A 24939-nucleotide genomic window follows, 5' to 3' on the forward strand; every position below is an offset into this window, starting at 1 on the left:
CCTTCCCAAATTCTACGCCACTGGCAGAATTGCTATTTTAGCTCAATGTTTAGATTCTTTAATACATTCTATGTAAAGAATATACTCTTCATTCGTAACGATAAAGTCGTTAGTTTTCGAGATATTTGAAGTTAAAAATGAAACGGCATAGCTATTTTGATTAATGTTTTGTGCCCCTCCATTTTTAGTTCATATATCTCACAAACTAATTATTTTACGGTTACGAATGAAAAATATATTGTTACATGTAAAGTATTGGAGAATATAAAAATTATCCTAAAATAGCAATTCCGTCAGTGGCGTAGAATTTGGGAAGGGTCAATCATTTACTATCCCCTGTCGTACGCCTCTAGTAGTAGCCAGAAACGTTTGTTTACCATAATTTAATAGGGTACACAGTACTTACACTTTCTGCCAAGTATGACAAGGATACGTCAAATAATAAAGTACTGAGTAAAAATAATTATTAAATTTTTAAATAAAACACCCTGTAACTCAGTAATGAGCCACATTTTATCTAAGTCATTTGGGTTAAATCTTATTATTTTGAGGTCTAGAATCTACAACTCAGAGATTGGACATTCTTAATAAATCACCCTGTATATTTATATTGTTCATATCCTAACAACGTTTAATTATTTTTATTAATATCTACATCACTTAAATATTTTTTCACAGAAGTAGGTGAATAAAATCAATGTCAATAGCCGTAGCATCTATGCATGTATCGCCACTAAAAAAGCTAGCTGGTTTCAACACTCTGGTGTCCTAATCTGTTAGTATTTGTAAATGTACTGTTTTTCCAAACCCTAACTGATTTCAACACCCTGGTGTCTACACACGCTAGCATCTGTAAATGTCCTGTTTTTCCAAACCCTAACTGATTTCAACACCGTGGTGTCTACACACGCTAGTATCTGTAAATGTACTGTTTTTCCAAACCCTAACTGATTTCAACACCCTGGTGTCTACACACGCTAGGATCTGTAAATATGCGACCGGGCATCGTCCTCATTGTATCATGAGTATCACTGGTTTAAGGAGACCCGGTCTCCATGATACAATGAGGACGAAGATATGGTCAACAGCGTGACCAAGTCTCGCCCGTTCTGCGCAGTGACGTTAGTGGAGAGTGGCGTTCTTAAAATACAAGGAAGGGCTGCTTTAATTTCGTCAGTTTAAATGTTTTTATTATTTTTTTTACGATGAATGTGATATTATCCGCTGGATTAAATATTTTTTGGGGCTGGGAACTAAATAGCAAGGGAGCCCATCGTTCATTCAGAACTGGTGATATTAAATCAAGGCTTTGGTATTTAAAACTAATTAATGTAAAAGTCTGCTCAGATTATTAAAAACTTCTTTTATTAGCGGATACAGCATGATTTTATTTCGATTATAATACAAATAAATAAAAGTAGTTTTAGGTATCATGTACATATATTTACATTTTATTTACATTTAAAATTAGAAGTTAAACATCGTAATATTGTTAAATGGTACCTACATACGCTATTAAAATAAGTCCATACAATTCACAAAAATATGAGGGGTAAAAACACTGATTATAATGATACATATAATCAGCCTATGTAACAAAAACCTTGTCACATATGTAACAACATTTTTTTAGTCTTTGCAATAATTATATGGTCACTTGTTATAATAATATATGTTTTCGTGCTTCGAAACAAATGAGGTATTTAGTACTTTTGGCTGTTTTTTAAATGCAAAATTATTAATTGGAAAAATTGAATTTTCAAGAATATTTAAGCGAAGAAAACAAATGGGTCAAAAATCAAAACTCGCCGTTGAATATAAACTGCATCTGCATAAATCTATGATACAACTAATTTGGACCTATTGTGTTCTCTGGGGTTGTTCAAAGCCATCAAATATCAAAATAAAATAAAGAGTCCAATCAAAAATATTGAGAATGATGTATTCAACGCGCCCTGGTATTTAAGCAATAAAACCCTACACAAGGATTCAGCTACACCTTTGGTAGAGGAAGAAATTCAAAGAATCACAAAGAACTACTTTGATGGACTGAGAAGTCATCCAAATGATGAAGAAAGACTGCTAAACGCTCCTCCCGGATTGCAACTGACCAACAGACCTGATCAATTAAATTCATGATCTAATATATTTGGGCCCACCCAGAACGGCGATTTTTAGAAGACACTCCCATTAAGTTCATATTGCAAATCCCTCGTGAAACTATCTGCAGTAAAATGTTTTGAACAAATCCTTCCATTTTCAGGAAGAAACTGGTCCTTTCGTTTACATGCATCTACCCAAATTTTTGCCATCTTTGGATCGTTTGGAAACCGAAAAAACATAATGTTTTTGTGAACCATTTTACTTTGGTTGTCACTATTGCATAGAGCTATTGAACACCTCATCTTTAAATAACGAAAAAGTATCTTTCGCTTACAAAAATTCAATGGTAAACCTACACTTCACTAATAAATACTAGTTCGATAATCGAAAGTTTTAAAAACACACAATTACACTATTTAAACCTCTTAAAACACAAGAAAACATTCAAAATAAAAGCAAATGACACCTTCTTACGGCAAGAAGCGTGCTAAATTAAAGCCAGATTATGTTTTCACTCTCCACTTACGTCACAACGTCACACCATATAAACCCGCCCTCTTCACCGTCATGCGCATGATAATATCTTCTGTATTCTTTGTATCATGAGTGATACTCAACCTGCGGCCCGCGGGCCGCATGCGGCCCTCTTGCGTTTTTTATGTGACCCGAAGGCTAACTTAAGGATAGTTGGTGGTGGTTTTTAGCATTTATTTGCGACATACCAGGAAAACTTGGCGAACTTAATCATCATTTACAAATTAAAAGGTAAACATAAAATTATTTCGCAGTTAAAGAATAAAGTATTTGCTTTCGAGATCAAGCTAAATATGTAGCTACATTGAGGAAATTAATATAAAAAATCTGTATAACTTTTCGACATTAGTAAAAGGTCAACAAGATGGAATTGATGTACCTCCAGAAAACTTTGCTACTATTTCTAATTACTTAATTTTCTTGAGTGATGAATTTCGGGAAAGATTTAATGATTTGCGAAAAAATAGGAAATAGCTTCTATAAGTGGAAAATCCCTGGCACTTAGAAGTTGCCATTACTACCCAATTTGCGGCATTGGGATTTAATAGCGCAAAGTTGTCAGATGAACTAATTGATTTTAAAGATGATACAAATCTGGAGGCAATTTTTAAAGAAAAAAGAGACGCAAATCAATATTCAAAATTCTGGAAATTAACACCGAATAACTATAAAACTCTCAAAAGTCGTGCTTACTTGCTCTTCACGTTGCTTGCTTGATCATGCCCGTGCGAATCTTCATATTCAAAGATGAAATATGCAAAAAAGGTTTAAATTGCTGATTAGAGCATTGAATAACCTTTTAAATGAGCAAGCACACGAACTTTATTCTGATTTAAAAAAATCATCGATTACGTCATCACACTCAGATGGATGACGTCAATAGTATAACATATATGTCAAAAAAAAGTTGTATTAAACAGGGAAAATCTATGTCGAAACTATTCCCTGTTACAAAAGGTTTAAGGTAAGGGTGCTGCTTATCGCCAACACTATTTAAAATATACATCCAGAAAGCTCTGGAGCAATGGAGGAAAACAGTTGCTGGGATGGGAATAATGATTGAAGAAAACTGCTTAACAACAAACTATGTCGAAACTATTCCCTGTTACAAAAGGTTTAAGGCAAGGGTGCTGCTTATCGCCAACACTATTTAAAATATACATCCAGAAAGCTCTGGAGCAATGGAGGAAAACAGTTGCTGGGATGGGAATAATGATTGAAGAAAACTGCTTAACAACTTTGTTTTTTGCTGATGACCAAGTAATTCTTGACAACGATGAACATGATATGGATTATATGCTAAGAAAGTTACAGATCGAATATGAAAAATGGGGCCTAGGTATGAACATGGAGAAAACGGAATATTTGATAATAGGAGAGGAAACGGAAGATCCGGAATTAGAGTTAAGAAATATAAGGAAATGTAAGGAATATAGATATTTAGGAAGCATAATATCAGAAGAAGGAACTACAAAAAGAGACATACAGCATAGGATACAGCAAGGAAGGAAAGCAACTCGTATTTTAAATGGTCTGCTATGGTCTAACAAGGTGAAGCTGAACACAAAGTTAACAATCTACAGAACAATTGTGGAACCTATTATAACTTATGGAGCAGAGTGTTGGCAACTCACAGGAAACGAAAGAAAAAATATAGAAGTAGCGGAAATGGATTACTTACGTAGAGCATGCAGAGTATCTAGATTAGAACATGTACCAAATGAGGAAATAAGACGACGGACAAAGAGTTTATATTCCACGGTTGACCATATAGAAAAAAAGAAATTGCTATGGTATGGTCATGTTATGAGGATGTCAGAGGAAAGATGGCCAAAAAGAGCATTAAATTACACACCCATAAATAGAAGAAGAAGAGGAAGGCCTACAGAAACATGGAAGAAAGGCATAGAACAGTCTATGGCAGATAGAGCTATTGACCGTAGGAACCCCACTACTTATATTATATATACAGGGTGAGTTTTTAGTGCGGGATCGGTCGATAATTCCATTACGGTATAGAATATCGAAAAAAGTTATTTAGAAAAAATGTAGGCAACGATATTCTCCACGCTTGGAAAATATGTCCATTTCTACAGGGTGATCAATAACAGCGTGGTATATCAAACATATAATTTTTTAAATGGGACACCCTATATATTTTTTCATATTTATATTGCCCTCATAATTCTTGTTCATATAATATAGGGTTTTGTATTACTATACAGAGTATTTAACAAGTTATGACCATTTTTATTTCGAAATCCCTATGAGATTAACACCCTGTATATAAAGAAGTAATTCATAGACAATAATTTGTTTTATCCAGTAAGATAAACAATATACTGTAGTTTTTAAATTAAGTCCAATTGAAATCATTGACGAATGTTTGTATACAGGGTGAACTACAAAACCAAATTACGATTTTCTCTATTTTTTTAAATGGATCACCCTATATTTCATTTTTCAAAAATATTGTATTTATTATACTCTTTCATTTTTATATAGCATTCCCTATATCTAAATTTATTACTTTCGGAGATATTTTTAGTTTTCTTCAACTTTCGGGAATACATTCAATTTTTCTAGTAGAAATAAGTTGGTATTGAATGATAATTAAACAAAATTATTTTTATTCAATAAATAACTAACACAAAATATAAACCACAGCAATATGCAATGAATGTATCAATAAATGTGATATTAAGGAATTATCATATGATATTAAGGAATTATCATATAGGATCATACAATTCCTACAAAAAAAATATAGGTATCTTGTGTATAATAAAATTACAAGATTATTTTTATTTAATAAACAACTCACACAAAACATAAATCAAAACAATATACAACTAATTTAATAGTTTTTAGATTATTATATCAACAGCATTCTAAGCCGAGAAGTTTTTAGTAACACATTCCTAATTGCAGATTGTGACCCGCAGTTATCAATAATATAATTTTCATATTAAATTTCATTAATATGCATAAAAAAATCCGTACTTTGTTAACACTCCAACTGGGTGATCTATAAATGTTTAAGGTGATATTGTTAGAGATTATGTGATTGGTCCACATTTTTTGACGGTTGAGGTTTTTATACGACGGTGCTCCAGTTCTTCCAAAATTGATTTTTTTCAAGTGGGGCTATATAAAAAACCTTGTATACCAGAAGCATTCAACAACGCTTGATGATATGAAAAATAGAATAAAAGAAGCTTTTAATAATATTGACTTACAAAAATGTTAGAAATGTGGCTCGGTCATTTGAATATCGGTTACAAAATTGCATAGACGTTGAAAGTGGTCATTTTCAACATTTACTTTAGACTTATATCCCTAACATCACATTAATCGGTACATTCATTAAATTTTGTTATGGTTTATTATTTTTTTGTTAGTTATTTATTGAATGAAAATATTTGTTATATTATTACATGATACTTATTTGTTAAGTTATTTATATTTATAAGAATTGAATGTATTCCCGGCAAATGAAGAAAACTAAAAATATCTCAGAAACTAACTAAAAAATTCTTAGCTTAGAATGCTGTTGATATACCAATCCAAAAACTGTTACATCAGTTGTATATTGTTTTGATTTATGTTTCATGTAAGTTATTTATTGAATAAAAATAATGTTGTTATATTATTATATACAATACAAAGTTTTTTTTTGTAGGAATTTTACGATTCTTTTATATTAGGGAAATATGATAATTTCTTAATATTACATTTATTGGTATATTCACTGCATATTGCTATGGTTTATATTTTGTGTTAGTTATTTATCTAATAAAAATAATTTTGTTTAATTATCACTTAATACTAACTTATTTCTACTAGAAAAATTGAATGTATTCCGGAAATTTGAAGAAAACTAAAAATATCTCGGAAAGTAATCAGTTTAGATATAGGGAATGCTATATAAAAATGAAAGAGTATATTAAATACAATAATGCTGAAAAATAAAATATAGGGTGATCCATTTAAAAAAATAGAAAAAATCGTAATTTGGTTTTGTAGTTCACCCTGTATACAAATATTCTTCATTGATGTGAATTGGACTTAATTTAAAAACTACAGTATATTGTTTATCTTATTACATAAAACAAATTATTGTCTACGAATTACTTCTTTATATACAGGGTGTTAATCTCATAGTGATTTCGAAATAAAAATGGTCATGACTTGTTAAATACTCTGTATAGTAATGCAAAACCCTATATTATATGAACAAGAATTATAAGGGGAAATTTAAATATGAAAAAATATATAGGGTGTCCCATTTAAAAAATTATATGTTTGATATACCACACAGTTACTGATCACCCTGTAGAACTGGACATATTTTCCAAGCGTGGAGAATATCATTGCCTACATTTTTTCTAAATAACTTTTTTCGATATTCGATACCGTAATGGAATTATCGACCGATCCCGCACTAAACACTCACCCTGTATATGTCAAAAAATCCTAATTTAAAAATAAAAAATCGACCTGTTTCAGGATTTTTCCTTATAGTCGCCAATTTACAAAATAACGAATTTATTCCTTTCATTTGTATCATACTGTATATTACTTCCCCTAGATTGCGGCCCGCAAGCTGTGGCAATAGCTACTATGTGGCCCAGGGAAAAAAGTTTGAGTATCTCTGCCTTAAACCATTCTTAAACGCTGCTGGGCTACGTGGAGCATTAGCAAGTGAGATTTTCCGGCCAGCAGCCTCCTCTGCGATTTTAGGATCCCGACTACAAATAATGAAAAAACTAAAAGTGCGAATTTTGTGCTGAAATTTGGTATGTGGGTTTTGAATATTATTTGGAACAACTTATTCAAATAACTTTTTGCGATATCTCTAACGCGAAGCAAAATAGCAAAGTAAACAAAACAGTGTAAAAAATTTATGGGGAGGCTAAGCCTCCCTTGCCTCCTCTGACCAGCCGCCACTGCAGGGTAAGAAAGGAGAGGAAAACAGACGCAGGTGTGGGGTAGATAATATAAATAACTGGGTAAAGAACAGACAAGAAGAGTGGAATCAACACATAAGCAGGATGTCTGAATCAAGGATAGTAAGACTAGCCAGAGACAAGTCACCAATAGGCAAAAGAAGTATAGGACGCCTAAGGAAAAGATGGAACGATAATTTAGGGGCACCATAAAAGGCATCGTTGAAAAAGAAACAAGCAGTACTGCCTGTATAAAAGAAAAAGAAGAAGAAGAAGAAGAAGGAGTAATAGCTTACCTTAAATAGCGTTGTTTACTTTACAACTGCAGTTCTATACATTTTATGGACAATAAAAGAGAAATATATGTGGAAAGGCAAACTTCTAATATCTAATTGTTTTGCGGCCACTGTAAAGCTGAGATCTGGGACCTGATTCTAATTAATTTCAATGTCGGAATTTAATTTCGAGTCCGCCATGACAGTCGCATTTATAGAGATTCTAATTCATTTCGGTATTAGTTCCAACTGGGGATATTAACGTTTTCATTTTGACACTGCTCAGAATTTGGGTTGGTCCTCCTGTTTATTGGATTTATTGGCTATGCAACCACCGCAACGTTTGTTGATAGTCTGGACAAATTACCGAAAAAATGTTATTTTGGGAAAAGTTATTTACCTGCTATTTGATTGCTAAAATCGAATTTTAAGATAGCATATATTAGTAATAGGGGTATGACAAGTCCGCAGAAAGTGTGTTATTTTATTTATAAACAATTTAGCACTCCTAAATCTTCTTTTTTTTTCAATTAGTGCTCTGTAACTCCTAAGATTTTTCCTTTAAACCAAAAACACTCAAATAAAAATTCACCGCAATTTAGTTCTGCACAAAGCTATTTTTTTCTGATTTCCTTCAACAAAAAATTTACTCGAAAAATCCGAGTTTTCCCAAAAAAATCTGCAATTTTCAATTAAAATTTTAGGAAAGTAATTATTTATCAATAATAAATTGGTGACATGAAAGATTTTTTATAGTAGATTATATATCACGAGGCCAGCGACAATCTAACCAATAGTTTAGCAATAATTAAAATGTTAATTAAAAAAAATTCGGTCGAAATAATAACCAGAAAGTTTATGATACACCAAAATAACTATGATTTTCGTATAAAAAAGTACTACATAAACCTATTCAAGGTACTTTACAGAATTGAAATTGGACTATTTGAGCGGTCTCAGGATTGTTATAAAGAAACAATTTTTTGGCTTATAAACAAATGGAACCCCTCAGAAAACATCAGATTAAATTAAATTAAGTTAACGCTGTTAAAAAGGGCACGGCTTCTCCGAAGGAAAAAAATCGAATTGAGTGGTTCCTGGTATAACCAGTCAAATATGACTGGCATTTGCGACAGAGTTATAAACAGCAGGATTTCAATCTTTGAATCGTTACCTTTTTATTCCGGTCCTCTTTGTACATACAAATTTTCATATCTTCAAGACACTCATAACAAAAAGGATTTATGTCACCAAGTTATTTAATTATTGATAAATAATTGCTTCCCTAAAATTTTAGTTGAAAATTCAAGATTTTGTTTGGAAAACCCGAATTCTCCAAGGAAAATTTTCGCCGAAGGAAATCGAAAATAAAATCTATGTGCCGGACTAAATTACAGTGAATTTTTATGTGAGTGTTTTTGGTTAACGTTAAAATCTTCTGAATTACAGAGTTATAATTGAAACAAAAATTTCGGAGCCCTAATTTGTTTATAAACCAAATAGCACACTTTCTGCGGACTTTGCGTAGCTATATTACTGATATATGAAATCTTAAGATTTGATTCCAGCATGTTCAGCTTTACAATAGCTGGTACATAATTTTCCTCGTTTTATACTAATTTTCCCAGATTATTACCATACATCTTTCATTTAGTTGATAATTCAAGTTGTGAACAGTCTCAATTATTATATTTCTAATTTAATACTATTCTATCTAATTCCTCCAAAACCAGCAAATTTCCATAAAACCCAGCCATATTAATACCTTTTGCTTTAGTTTTCCTTGCAAGAAACAAACAAAACACATCTTCTAAACTAAACCTAACCTAGATTTCGGCCACTCATTCATGTCCGTGTCACAATAATTTCGACTCGAAATTATAATATCAACCACTTTTTTGCAGTCACTATTAATTTCGATAAGTCGCTATTTCATGACATCATTTCGTTAGTTCAACTAAAATCCACAAGGCTCGCACAGTCGCATTTCAACGTCGCCATATTGATTGCGACTTGTTTTGAGTCGAAATTTGAATTAGAATCAGGGCCCTGTACCGATTTTTAATAAAGTTCAATTTTAAAATAGTGACTTCGCACACATAAGTTGAGCCAAATATAGTACACAATTTAATCGCGGTCCGCACAAAACTAGCCTACGGTCCGGATGCGGACCGCGGTCCGCCTTTTGGTAACTCCTGGTATAGGGTATCACGGATCTTTGTAATTAACTTTGTTGTTGTATTCTAGTGAATCATCTGGGGAAGCTAGTCTATTTTCTGTCCTGCTACAACAGAGCTCTGCTCTTATACAGTATGATACACAAGTATGGAATAAATTCATTATTTCAGAAACAGACTTTAAAAAAATCTTAAAACACGTCCATTTTAACTTTTCATCATTGATATCAGAAAAGGCGTGCGAAAGTGATGTGTTCTCTGTTCTCTCCACTCTCCTTTTTAATATTTACTCCGAAAAAAATTTAAAAAGCACTGGATGAAGCAAAAGAAGGCATAAAAATTAATGGAGAATTCACAAGTAATATCCGATATGCGAACGACACAGTCGTACTTGCCAACAGTATCGATTAACTTCAGAATTTTATGGACAGGGTACAAAAAGCGAGTGAAAAAAGAGAACTTTACAGCTGTTCTGCAAAACTTAAAAACCTGCCAGACAATTGAAAATAAAAAACCAATTAGTTGAACACGTTGACTCGTATATATACCTTGGAACCAGTGTTGCCAATCGCATTTCTCTAGATTATCCGATGATCGCCCGAAAAATATCCGATTTGTCACGAAAAGGTACGCTAGGTCAAAAATTATTCTGTTATTAAAATCAATGTTGCCAATGTTATTCTTTTAGTCCCCTTAACAACCATCAAATAACAAAATCCGTTGTTCGTACGCCAATCAGTTGATTGTAATCAATTATCATTATGATAATTAACATAATTGATTGATTAATTAATTATTAATTATCAATTAACGTAACAATTATTAACATAATTGATTAATTAATCAATTAATCTCATAAATTGTAATCAATTATGTTTTCAGCAACCCAATGAAAGTTGACATTGGCAGTAATTAAATATTTGATAATGATCAGTTGATTCCATTTCTGATTAGCGTTCGAAAAACCGGCCCTTTAATCTACCGGATTCTCTATTTCACAGTTTAAAAATTATCGATTATTATAGATGAAAATCTCGTATCCTAGCTGATTATTACCTAATTCATGTATGTAAATACTATTTACTTACTATTATTATATTATTCGTATTTTGCATTATCGTAAGTGTTAAATTCTAAATAAATAAATAAATCTAAATATTTCATTATTTGGATCGTTATATTAATTTATTATAATTATTTAAGTAAAAAAACACTTTTAAATAGTATTTTATTAAAACGTAATAACTGCCTAAAACTACGTACTGGAAAAATAAATAATAAATAAATCAATACAAAATAAACTACAGCTACATTAATAGCATAGGCGCAAAATTTCTGGTCGATGCTTTTAAAATGCATTATTTTTTTCGAGTCCTGAGAAAGCTAATAACTATTATTTAAAAATTTTAACGCAGAATGAAAGATTACATTATTACCGGGGGCCGAAAGTCCCTGAAGACTTCTATAATTTTTATTCTAATATGTTACAGGGGTAAAAGGAAAAGAGAATATTAAGTGTGATTTGTAATTTCAAATATCTCATTCAAAAGAAACATTTTTTTTATTCTAAGGGACTTTCAGCCCTCGGTAATGTAATCTTTCATTCTAGTTTTCTCAGGATTCGAAAAAAATGAATACGTTTAAAGATTATTGGTCCGAAATTTTGCGCCTACGCTCTTTTAACAACTAAAGATTTATTACAACTAAAACAATAGAAACGTATTTGACAGTCTTGTAGTTATTAAGGTATCAAAGTTATTATCCATAATACCCGTGGTGCGTTCAACGTTAATGCCCGATTAAATAATTTTTATAGGAAAAAAATTTGAAGGATTTTTGAGTTAATTAGTAGATATATAGATATTACTAGTTTCAAATAAGTAGATTTTTCTACAACCACTATTCCAAATGCATTGTTCTGCACAATTTTATGTTAACAAACTTAATATTTTCTCACAGAATAACTGACAGTAGCGTGCAGAAAAGTGACGTTTCTGTACCGGAATAGTATATTGTGCAACAAGTGCAGAAAGGTACTAATTTCTCACGAGTTTGAAAAGTTGCGGTACGAGCGCAAGCGAGTGCCGCAATTCAAACGAGTGAGAAATTACCTTTCTGCACGTGTTTCACACTATACTTTTTCTACAAGCACAGTTTTTCCTAAAAATAAAAATCACAATTTCCAAACGACGATTAATTATGATAGGTACCTATGTGATAAATTTTAAACTGTATTTAATTAATACCTACTAATCAATTTAAATTCCTTATACCTAAATAAATTGCACAGAAATCAGTTAAAAAATTAATGCACTGCCTTAATTTGTTTAAATTTAAACAATTATTACACATTATTTACATTATATTTATGCAGTCACGGATTTACACAAAACCTACTTCATTCGACGTCTCTTGCACAGGTTGCTAAATCCTTATTGGTTAATTGATAATTATAAAATGTTTAATAAGAATAAAATTGTAAAATAAAACAGTTGTAACATCCATAATTTAGTTTCTATGCTATAGTTAAATATAATAATTGTCTTATAGGTTATACATTTCTCTAAAGTTTAACCACGGATGTAAACAGAATATAACGTTACTCAGAATGCGGTATTCCACGGATGTAAACAGAATATAACGTTACTCAGAATGAGGTAGTCAACTGTGCAGAAAAGAACTTTGCGGCACAGAAACGTCACTTTGCGGCACAGAAACGTCACTTTTCTGCACACTAATGTCAAATATCTTATACTGTGAGAAAATATCAAGTTTGCTAACATAAAACCGTGCAGAAAAGTGCACTTTGAATAGTGGTTGTAGAAAAAGTTCTTTTCTGCATAGTACATTACATTCCTCAAAAAAATCATAAATATAATTAGGTAAGTATAACATATTTTGATGAAATGGGTTTGTTTAAGATATTAGATTTGATAGAACTTTACAAAAAAGAACTAGATTTAGTGCATTTAAATTCTAAACAAAAGAATCGGCACATGTCCCTTTTGTCAAAAGATGAAAAGTATCGGATGTCACTAACATTCATCCAGTATAGGCTATTTATAAAAATTGGGGCGAAACCAAACAAAATTAATGTGTTGTTGGTGTTGGGAATATATGGATGAGAAAGTTTTAGTCGATGGTAGATATACTGAAAAATATCCGCAAATATCCGATTTATTTAAAGATACGAAGAAGATACGACAACTCTCAAAAAGGTACGCAAATCGGATAATTATCCGCCGATTGGCAACACTGCTTGGAACAGTCGTCAACTCGAAAGAGGATCAAACAACCGAAATACGATCTAGAGTTAAACAGACCAGAGCAACAACATTTAACAACATGAGAAATATATTCACCCATTGCGACATATCTCTCCCACTAAAAATACGGAGAGATGACGGAGAAAAAGGGAAAGAAAATTAGAGACATCAATCAAGAGAACAGGCAGGATTCCGAAAAAGTTACGGATCTAATGACAATCTACAAAGGATAAAAACCCTAATACCTACGGAAAGTAGCGGATTACAATAAACCGTGAGTGATAATATTTATCCATTTTCACAAAGCCTTTGACACATTTGAGCTAATTGAGCTAAGCAAAAGACTACAAGGCGTTTAAAGAATGCAGGCTAGATTACAGGTATATAAAATTTTTGTATAATATATAGCTACAGGCAACAACCACCACTGTCAATTACATAGTAATACTAATCGCATAAATATAATGCGGGGGTTAGACATTACACAAGGAGACCCAATTTCCCCTAAACTTTTTAATATGGTGCTGTAACATGCTTTTAAGAATTTGGATGGGCTGACAAAGGGAAAAAATGGATGGATAACATATAAACAACGAAAACAAAAATAATGACAAAGGTACCCATCCAGAACATTAGTATTGGTGGGAAAGAAGTAGAACTTGTATAAAAATATAAATACCTTCTTCTTCTTTTAGTGCCGACTCTACTAATGAATGTTGGCTATAACGATTGCAAATTCGTCCCTATAAATACCTAGGATATGAAATTATGATTGGCAGGGATAATCAGACTCATGAACAGAAGAGAAGAATCGGTGTTGGGTGGGTAGAATATGGTGAACTAAGAGAAACTTTTAAAAGTGAGCTGCCCATATGCCCGAAAAGAAAAGTAATTGACTAAAGCGTCCTCTCAGTGGGAGCAGAAATACTTCTGCTACCTATGCAAAACTGTAAAAAAATTCTTGGCTACCAAACTGAGAGTCACACAGAGAACAATGAAACGATCCATGCTAGGAATAACTATGTGAGACAAAATAAAAAACGAAGAGATCAGAAGAAGAAGCAATCCAAGTAGCACAATAAAAACATTTTAGTTTTATTTCAGTTTTATAAAGGTTTTATTGTGGTAAATAAGAAGATAATGGTTTTAAAGTTACCTTGTAGATATACTGCCAGAACTTTAAAACTGTTAAGCATTTGTCACTAGTTTTAAAGTATCTAATAAGAGTATCAAATAAGACTAATTATTCTTAATAGATAATTGGTTTTATTGTAGTTTTAAAATGGTTTATTCTCAGTTCACTTTAAAACCAATCAGTTTTATGAAGAACTTCCGGACTATTTGGTTTTATTAGATTCTAGTTTGTGGCCTTTTAGTTTTATTGCAGTTTTAAAGATTCTCCTAATATGGCTAGTAAAACCTATTATTAAAACTACTTGATCTCAAGACTATTAGGTCAGTAAATCATATGCCTTAAAACTATTTTTTAATTTTCTTTAAAGTTGCTTTCTTAAAAGCAATTATTAGGCTATATTAAAACCAAGCGCTCTTAACTGAATCAATTTGGTGGTTATCGTATAGACTAAACTATGCTTCTTGTTAGAAACAATAAAACTAAACTCACCCCCTCTTCTTTCATGTCCAGAATGGTCGGCCGTTTGTTTTAGAGCGAAACAGTGGTGGAGTGTGTTGAAAAAATTGGAGGTACAGTTAGTATGGAAGAAATAAGTCGCAAGTACTTAAAATATAAACGAACTGATCATTACGGCTTATTTTTTCAAGGAAAACAACACACACAACATTACGACGTCTCGATTTTAAGGTTAGATTTACATTCACACCGAGTGGCATTACTGACAGCAGCATTAAAATTAAACGGTTTTAATTCCAAGGCAACCTTGCTTTTATGTAGGATATATGCTCTTGGAAAGTTATAAAATAAAACCATTTGATCTTAACAATTCTCTGTCGATAGACTAAATAGTTTTATTTGGTTTTCGGCCATATTGCTTTCTGGAGATGCTGAAAGCCATTATAGGTTACAATATAAAGCTTACATAAAAATTATAAATAGGCGACTTAAAGACATATACATTCGATTTGTTTTAACTTTAAAACATTTAAACATTTAAATTTTAATATTCCAAGGTCAAATTTAAGAACAAATGTATTATTTAGGTGTACAAGAGCTCGTACAAATATTCTATGAAAGGCTCCTATTAATGTAATGTGTATAGATTTTAATGTTATTGGTAAGCATTGTGACATTTTTTCATGTTCTCAAAGGAACTTTATAAAAGTAGCTATTGAGTGTCTGAAATAAGCACTAATTTTTTATTTTATTTTTTTTTTTATTAATTTATTTTCTTCTTCTGTTTGAATTTATATTAATTTTAGTCTAACTTGTATTATTAATGTTATTTTTTTGGTACTACTGCTTAAATCTTTATCTTAACTATAATAGGTGCTATAAATTATGTAATATTTTTATCATTGTCCTGTAAATGGGAAACTGTTGGGCAATAAAGCTATTATTATTATTATTAAAACATTAAAATTGTAGTTAAAATTATTTTTCTTTCAAATTAATATTTTTCGGATATAAATTGTTTTATTATTATTACTTTTTAATCGCCAAAAGTCAGAAATTTTAGGGCGCGTGAGTTATTTAGACCTACTTTTTTTAACATTATCAATAAAGTTTGGCGCGCAAGTATTTTTCTACCTTGACTGTCCGAAATAACCAAGTACTTTTTATTATTTTATGGTTACAAATACTATGGTTACCTATCATAACACATGTAAAAATTTGTTGGTCTATATGGAGTATATGAGTTTAAAGAATCGTTTAATATGGTAAATTGTCTTTAAAAGTCTCCATTTAAGAAACCTTTTTAAGTTTGCTATAAAACTGCCTGCATTTAAAGTGTCTTTTAACATGGTTTTAAAAGCACCTTCACAGCAGCTTAAAAACAATTGCTTAAGAAAACAAAGTTTTAAGAAGGTTTTTATTTTTGGTTTTATTGACCTCTTTCAGCGTGGGCCATTTTATGCTGAAAGGGGTTTTATTGCAACCTTAAGGTTTACTTAAAAACCAACTGGTTTTAATTTCAGTTTTATTCTACAGTTTTAAAGCAAGAGACTTAATAAACCCGTTCGGTGCTACTTAAGAAGGTAACTGACGTCATCGAAAGAATAGCCAGACTAAAAATGGAGATGGAAAGGACACATAGTTACAATAACAGACGGGCGATGGACAAAGAGGTTATTGGAATGGAGACGAAGGTAAACAAGAGAAGCGTCGGAAAGACCACCTACATGAGAGACTGGCGATTGAAGAAGGCTAAGGAGCACAATAGATGGGGTTGCAAATACGAGGAAGAGTCCTATGTTCAGCAGTGTATTTTTGAGGCTGAATGATTGTAATCTGATCTCCTTATCTTGCTATTGGCATTATAAGCGTTTTCATTTACTTATTTCACATTTTTTTTACCATATTCTTCAAATCAGTATAGCAATTTTTTTATGCAATTTTTCTCTCCCTGATTCAGGGAAAACGAATTCGTACGTATAAATTAGACACATATTTAATAGCGTTTAGAAATTAAAAAACACTTACTTTAAAAATATGGTCTTCATGATTGTCTTTTATTATCCCCTTTCAATCTTATAAAAAAACGACTCTCGTGTCACGAAATGTATACTATTAGCTCATGTTCTCAGGAAATAATTTTACTTCCCTGAAATTACGGATAAAATAGATTTTACTCCTTCTATTTAGTGATTTTTCGTTTCTTAGAGCTCAGATTGTATATTTTTATTATTACATTATTATCGAGACGATGTATTCCAAAGCAAAAATAATCAGAGACAACGAGTATTTCGTTTCTGAGCGAATGACATGCAAATATTATTTCTGAAGATAATTAAATACAATGCTTAATATTTATACAAGGTGAGTCATTAGGAATATCCCATGTCTGAATTGTTGATTCGAAACCTCAAAATATGATGGTCCTGTTCAAACTGCCTTGTACAAATATTTCTAGTTTCAGAGATACCAGGTGTGGAAAGTTTAAATGTGGATTTTAATTTTTGGAATAATCTAGTGATGCATTGTAAGCACCTTATGGGAATACAAATTGGGGAAATTGGTCGGAAAATACCTAGAATATCTAGATACTAGAAAATAGTCAGAAATAGAATATCTAGTTGGAAAATATCTAGAAAATAAATGAATAATACCATTTTATTCAATAAAAATAACAGTAAAAATACATAAAATGCATTTACTTTTCGAAATCAAATTTTTCAAAACTGGAAGACGTTTTTCTTCATCAACCTCAGTAATTCAAAATGTTTTGGATAATTTATATAAGGATATGACTACTAAATACACCTCTAAGAAGTTAAAAAAGCTCACCTTTTTAGTGCAGAGGTAAATTCACCCACAAAGCAGACGTTTAAATAAAATCGCGTATAAAGGCCATAAATAAACTGCGCGTCAGAGAAAACGGGCACTCCAAAAAATGGGTCATTTTTGATGTCTCCTATCTCCGAAATATGTTGTCCGATTTAAGTAATTTTTATAATATGTTATAGCCTTATTCTTCAGCACTATCGCTGTAATAATATTGTTGCTAAATAGGTAAATTTTTATTGTATACCGGGTGTACGAATCAAACTGTGTTTTTTTTTCAAAGTTCGCAACACCCTGTGGAATATTTTAGCATTTACAAAATACGGAAAATAAAACCCAACTGTAGGCTTAGGTTTTCTTAACATTCTTTTTTTTGATTCATTCGCTTATGATAGATAATACAAAAGTTAGGTACTTTAACAATTAGCCATGTTCTTCATCAGTACAGGATATTTCTAAATAAGTACGAGAAACTTTAAGGAGTTATTCTGCATGAGAAAATAATGACCGTTTGCTTTATAAACATATATCCGCAAATGCTTCGTTTCCGAGATACGGGATATTGAATTTTTTCTTACAAACTGACAATTTATTTATTGCCCTAGAACCGGTTAAGATATGGAAATGAAATTTGGTAGATGATAAGAGTTGCGCATTTTTTAACGTGCAACTAAGAACTTTATATTTACCATTGGCGCGAATAAGGGTAATATGACCGATCATATTACCCGTATGCACGCCAATGGTGAATATAACATTCTGAATTTTATGTCAAAAAAATGTGCAATAACTACTTCTTAAAACCCACCAAATTTCATTTGCATATCTCAACTGGTTTTAAAGCAATAAATAAATCGTCATTTTGTAAGAGAAAAATCAACATCTCGGAAACGAAGCATTTGCGGACATACTATTATAAAGCAAACTGTCATTATTTTTTAATGCAGAATTACCCCTTAAAGTTTGCCGCACTTATTTAGAAACACCCTATATTGATGAAGAACATGGCTAGATGTTAAAGTACCTAAGTTTTGTATAATTCAACATAAGCAAATGAATAAAAAAATAGAATGTTAAGAAAACTTGAGGCTATAGTTGGGATCTAATTTCAGTATTTTATAAATTATAGAATATTCCACAGGGTGTTGCGAACTTTGAGAAAAAAAACATAGTTTGATTCGTACACCCAGTATACAATGAAAATTTACCTGTTTCGCAATAATATTATTACAGCGATATTGATAAAGAATAAGGCTATAACATACTTAAAAAAATTACTTAAATCTGACAAGAGGTTTAGAAGGTACGAGACATCAAAAATGACATCAAGCAGTGTATATGTTACCGGCCAAACCCGATTTCAGGCCTAGACCAAACTAGTTTGTTCTGAACGCGTTAGGATAAACTAGGTTGTCCTAGGCCAAAGTACTTTGTCCTAAACGCGATAGGAGGAAATAGTTTACCCTAGGCCAAACTAGTTTATCCTGATAATAATACAGACACTGCAGGATAAACTAGTACGGCCTAGTATGAACATTATAGTACACCCACAAAGCCAAAATAAATAGATAAACTGAATAAAATACTCTGTAATTGGATGTAAGATAATCATTTTTATCAATATATATTGATTTGGCATAAACTAATGGAAACTAATTGGAAATACAAACAATTATATAAAAAATATTCAGTGTTTTTTGTTTATTAAAACAATAATTATACCTCAATTATAAAAATTATTATCTTTTTTCATGGAGTGCTTTGGTGTCACTTAGAATTTCGGAATATCATTGTCTTCTTGCACTTTCATCTGTTTATAGAACACTTTTTGTTGCAGGTATATATAAAAAAACCTTGTTCGGATTCAACTGAGTCTCTGGTAGCTGCATCCATTAACGATACCTTAGAGCCTTGGTTTAGGACTTTCAACTTCATCTTTGCAGAAAGAAATCATAAATGACACTCAGGATGAATATAACTTAAGGAAGATAATAGATAATAATTGCAATGTTAATCTAAGAGAAGACAGTGATGCTAACAGGCAATGGTGAGCTTAGAAACATCATTGGAGATATTTTTCAGACAAATGACGAAGGATTTTACAAAGTTGGCACCAAACTTGGTGTCCTTCAGAAACTATATTATGTGTTTATTTTTTCTTACTTCACATTCACGAATACGACTTCATATGCAGACAGTCACGTCTCTTTTTAAGTGTTTGCATATGCAGTCGTGCCAACGAATGTGTTAATAAACTACGAGCAATTTAGTTGGTTCAGGACAAGGTTTTGTTAATTGCAGCTGCAACAAAAACTGCTCAACAAACAGATGCAAGTGCAAGAAGGTAATGATACTATGCAATGATAAGTGTCACCAAAGCACTAGATAAAAAATAAATAATAATTTTTATAATTGAGGTTTTTTATACTATGATTGTTTGTATTACCAATTTTCCATTAGTTTTAACGGCGGATCATTATCGTTTTAATAAAAATAAAAATATTAATCCAATTACAGAGTATTTTATTCAGTTTATCTATTTATTTGGGCTTTGTGGGCATACTATAATATTTATACTAGGCCGTACTAGTTTATCCTGCAGTGTCCGCATTATTACCAGGATAAACTAGTTTGGCCTAGGCTAAACTACTTTATCCTATCGCGTTTAGGACAAACTAGTTTAGCCTAGGCCAACCTAGTTTATCCTAACGCGTTCAGGACAAACTAGTTTGGCGTAGGCCAAACTAGTTTGTCCTGAAATTGGGTTTGGCCGGTAACATATAATATATAAAATAATTTAAAGATTTATTTACTAGTTTTCGGTCTGACGAAATTATCCCTTTGAAATTAAATCCCTTTGAAATTAAAAAAATGTTACAGGAAGGCAGAAAATTGCCTTCCAAATAAAAATGCTTCTTTTGGGAGAAGCCCTTTGCAGTGATGAAAAACAACTAAAAGTGTCAGAAAAGTTTTTTGTACCTATACCTCGAAACTTTCTTAAAAATGTATAAAAAAATTATAACCAAATGTAATGTCTTTTTCTTAAAAAATATTTAAAAATTGTCTTTTTTCCAATGTAGAAAGTAATAGTCCTCTTAAATAAAAGAAACAGTTCATTAAAAACCTATTTTTTGTGATTGGATATAGCCGTAAATAATTAATAATGCCGGCATTTATCAGGATGACTTCATCTTTTCATGCAAAAGTAATAGTATGACTTCTGTAACAGACAAATATCTGTATAACACGTAAAACAATTCAATCTTGATAAATTTTTATTTATTAGTTGGGAAAAGCACCATGTGGGAGTCGTATTTCCTATGCTTTTGTTTTTACGACACCCTAATAACGGTCTGGGAATATAACAGTTTATCACCTAAAAAAGTGGACACTAGCTCTTATTAAAAATTCATGTTGCCAATTTAAGTTACGCCGCTTTTAGATGTTGGGACTCGGGAGAGTTTGATTTTTATTGGTTTTGTATACGTGTATACAACACATATTTTTATATTACAAAGATCTGCCAATATTTCTTTTATGGGGTAGGAAGGGTGCGAAAAACGAAAGTAGTCGTTCAGGTGAGCGGCTGTTGTACGGTGTTGATGAAAACTGTCAGTATTAGATCGCTTCATAATAGGTTGATGTTAAACTATATTCAGAATATTATAATATAACTGATATCTGCAATCTAATTTAGATCGAACCAGAGTTTTTTTATTTTAAATAAAAACCGCATGTATAGAATAGTGCATGATTATTTTTTTTAAACTCATACAGAAGTAAAAACTTCAAGTTGTATACTGGTATAAAATCGTTTATTAAAAACTTCATAAAATGTCATCCAAAAGGATTACAAAACGTTTTCGTTCTAATTCAGAACATCTTCCGTGCATTCTGCTGAGTAATTGGAACTAGCACACTACTTAAAGTGGTAACCTCATAATAGGTATATGGTTTACATAGTATATTTTAAGAAAATATGGGCATTTAAGGATATATGCTCAAAGGGCAACATGTTTCCCTACTCGAAAATACTAGGTTCTTGCTAGTTCAATGGGCACAGACCAACTCTAGAAGTCTAATAAAGGATTTTATACCAGTATTCAACTTGAAGTTTTTACTCCTGTATGAGTTTTTTAAACTATGGTATACAGCCAAATATTGGGATTTTCCCATTGATTTTATTATTTTTTTTATTCAAATATATTATTTTCCATGTCCCTCGTATACGCATATAAAATTCATAGTTGTTTTTTTCGTAACCTAGTAAACGCGATGAAGAATATACAAGTAGCTTTAACGGGATTTATGATGTGCATCTTTATTTTAATGAAGTTTTTTTCCGATATTATGCAGTGTACACGGCTGCATCGAGTGTATTGAATTGATAACGATCATATTTACAGTGTAGATACAAATAAAACCTATTATAATAAGGTTTAATGATAAAGCAAAAATATATCGAAGAGGAAGATGAAGGAACGGATTGCTTGAGCACTGGATTGGTTAGGTTAGGTTTTTATTATTATACTTTTTATCAGCTAGCACAAGAAGGGTGGTTTTCGTGAAAAATTTTAAGCCTAATTAACAATATTTTACAAAAATACTAGCGACAACGAAAAAACATATAGAAAATGTTTCCAGAAATTTGAAGAAGAAGCGAAAGATACGGTTTAACAATAAACCAAATAAAGCGACTATATTGAAATAAAAGTATACTTAAAAATTATTGCAATATATGAAAACAATAACAGAAGCTGTCTATAGTTTTGAAAAAGTGACAGAGTTTAAATACGTAGAAGTAACTATAACGAACATGGGAAAAGAAGGATAAAAGATAGTAAGATCAAGCTGAATAGAACGGTAAAATCAGAGCAGATCATTACATTCAATACTATAAGCAAAAAATGTGTCAAGAACAGCTAAACTGCGAGTCTACGAAACAGTAACCAGGCTCAAAAGTGTGTGCCAGCGAAAAAGGTGGATCTTGAACCAGCAGGAAAAAAAGAAAACGGAGATATGGAAAAGAAAGATGCTCAGAAATAATCTTCAGAGGAATACACGGCAGAGAATATTTGGAGAAGACGAACAAATTAAGGAATAGTGAGAATGTACGGAAAACCAATAATTACGGAAAAATACGAGCTCAGAGGCAGATGGCTTGGTTACAATATGCGAATTCCAGAGAACCGTAATGTTAAAACAATACTGAAGGAGGGAAAAATGGGAAAAAGAAGAGGACGTCTAAAGAAGAAATAGTTGGAAACAGCAAAGAAAGACTTGTAAGAACTAGGAATCTCTCAGACATATTTCGAGTAGGGACACATGCAGTTCCCGGTGAGTTTTTATCTATTTTCATCTACTTCAAATCGGCTAATTTAATACTTTTAAGTATGTAATCAACAATTCCCAAACACTGTTATTTTTGCGGTTATTAGCGTAAGTACTCCAACTTTCACTGAAGATGGACTGATAAGTCCGAAAACGTTAGTTCTGAACAACTATTGTAATTCACTTTGATTTTTAGTTAGTTCTAATTAAATATTAAAAGCTGCCTATTTAAGCAGAATTATAAAAATCATTCTGCGTAGCGGACGCTCTAGCGGTAGCGACATCTATTACAGAAAAACGAAAAGTCCAGATCTGAACAATAAATCTGAAAATTCTCGTGGAACCACTTTCTGGTAACATATTTAATCTCTGCTTTTTACAATTTATAAGGAGACGACTAATAAAGGAGATCAAAGAGACTACAATATGCAGTCACATTCTGTCTATTCGTATAGGAAAAATTCAAACGAAAGTTGATTCCGTCTACTCATAATATGAGTAAAATGAAAAATTAAAAACAGCTTATGTTTCAATAGAATGGAATAGAATAGAATAGAATAGAATAGAATAGAAATATGCTTTATTGACATGAAAAATTGTACAATTTTTTCGACAAAGCTTATAAAAAGTCAAAAAAACAAAACAATAACAATACAATTTACTAAAATTACATAATTCGTCAACATAATTAAAAAAATAATACTGAAGTAAAACAGAAACAATCAATTGCAAAATTTAAAAATTTAAATTGCAAATTTCATAGTCTACCTAGTAACTAATAAGTTTAAAAGTCAGGCTGCTGCATATGACACGCTCAAAAAAGCGCTTAGTTTTCGAGATACTGACCACGAAGGGGTGAATGGCTAATTTTATTCATACTTTATATTTTCGAGGGTGCTGAAAACGAAAATGAAGTTTATTTTGAATTTTATGTGGGGGAACATTAAAGTAGAGTTAAAGTAGAGAGTACAAAGAAGTCTTCTGGTAAGATCAAAATCTTTTATAGAAAAAAAACAGTGCAACTTTTAATGTCGACATTAGAAATCCCCAATTTAAAGCTTATTTTTCGAGATATTTACCATGGGTGGAGAATGGCTAATTTTAGTCTTAGATTATGTTTTTGACCGTGATGAAAACTAAAATGAGATTTATTTTAAATTTTAGGTGGTGAAATATTGGCAAAATTGCAATTGTACCCTAAAAATAAAAAAAAATTAAATCACGTTTTTTAGCGTTTAGATCGCTACAACTCTGGTCCGTTTTAATATTTTTTCTAAAGTTTTTTTCACTATATACTTTGAAGACATTTCTCGCTCACTTTTTTGAAGACAATGGTTTCTGCTTTAAGCTTTTAGTCTTATTCTAGTAATAAAAATTATGAATCTTTTAAAGTACAAGGTGCAGATTCGTGAATTGCAAAGTTTAAACGCAAAATTTGACTGACAAAATTTGAAATATAGATTTCAAATCAACTTCAAAAATAAAACATGAGTACAAAGAAGTTTTCTGGAAAGTTTTGGATCAAAATGTATTATATAAAACAAATGGTACAACGTTTAACATCTACGTTATAAATCCACAAAATAACACTAATTTTTCGAGATACTGATCATTGGTGGTGAATGGCTAATATTGGTCATACTTTATGCTTTAGATGGTACTGAAAACAAAAATCAAGTTTATTTTGAATTTTAGGTGGGATAAAATTGTCAAAATCGCAATTTTGCCCTAAAAATAAATAAAAGTTAAACCACGTTTTTCTTAAAATTAAAAGTTGCACCATATTTTTTCTATAACACATTTAGACCTAAACTCCCCATAAAACTTCTTTGAACACTATGGTTGAACATAAACGTAATCAAATAGAAAAATTTTAAATTTTGT

The sequence above is a fragment of the Diabrotica virgifera genome, chromosome 10 (genome assembly GCF_917563875.1).
Source record: "Diabrotica virgifera virgifera chromosome 10, PGI_DIABVI_V3a".
In the NCBI taxonomy this organism is placed as follows: Eukaryota; Metazoa; Arthropoda; class Insecta; order Coleoptera; family Chrysomelidae; genus Diabrotica; species Diabrotica virgifera.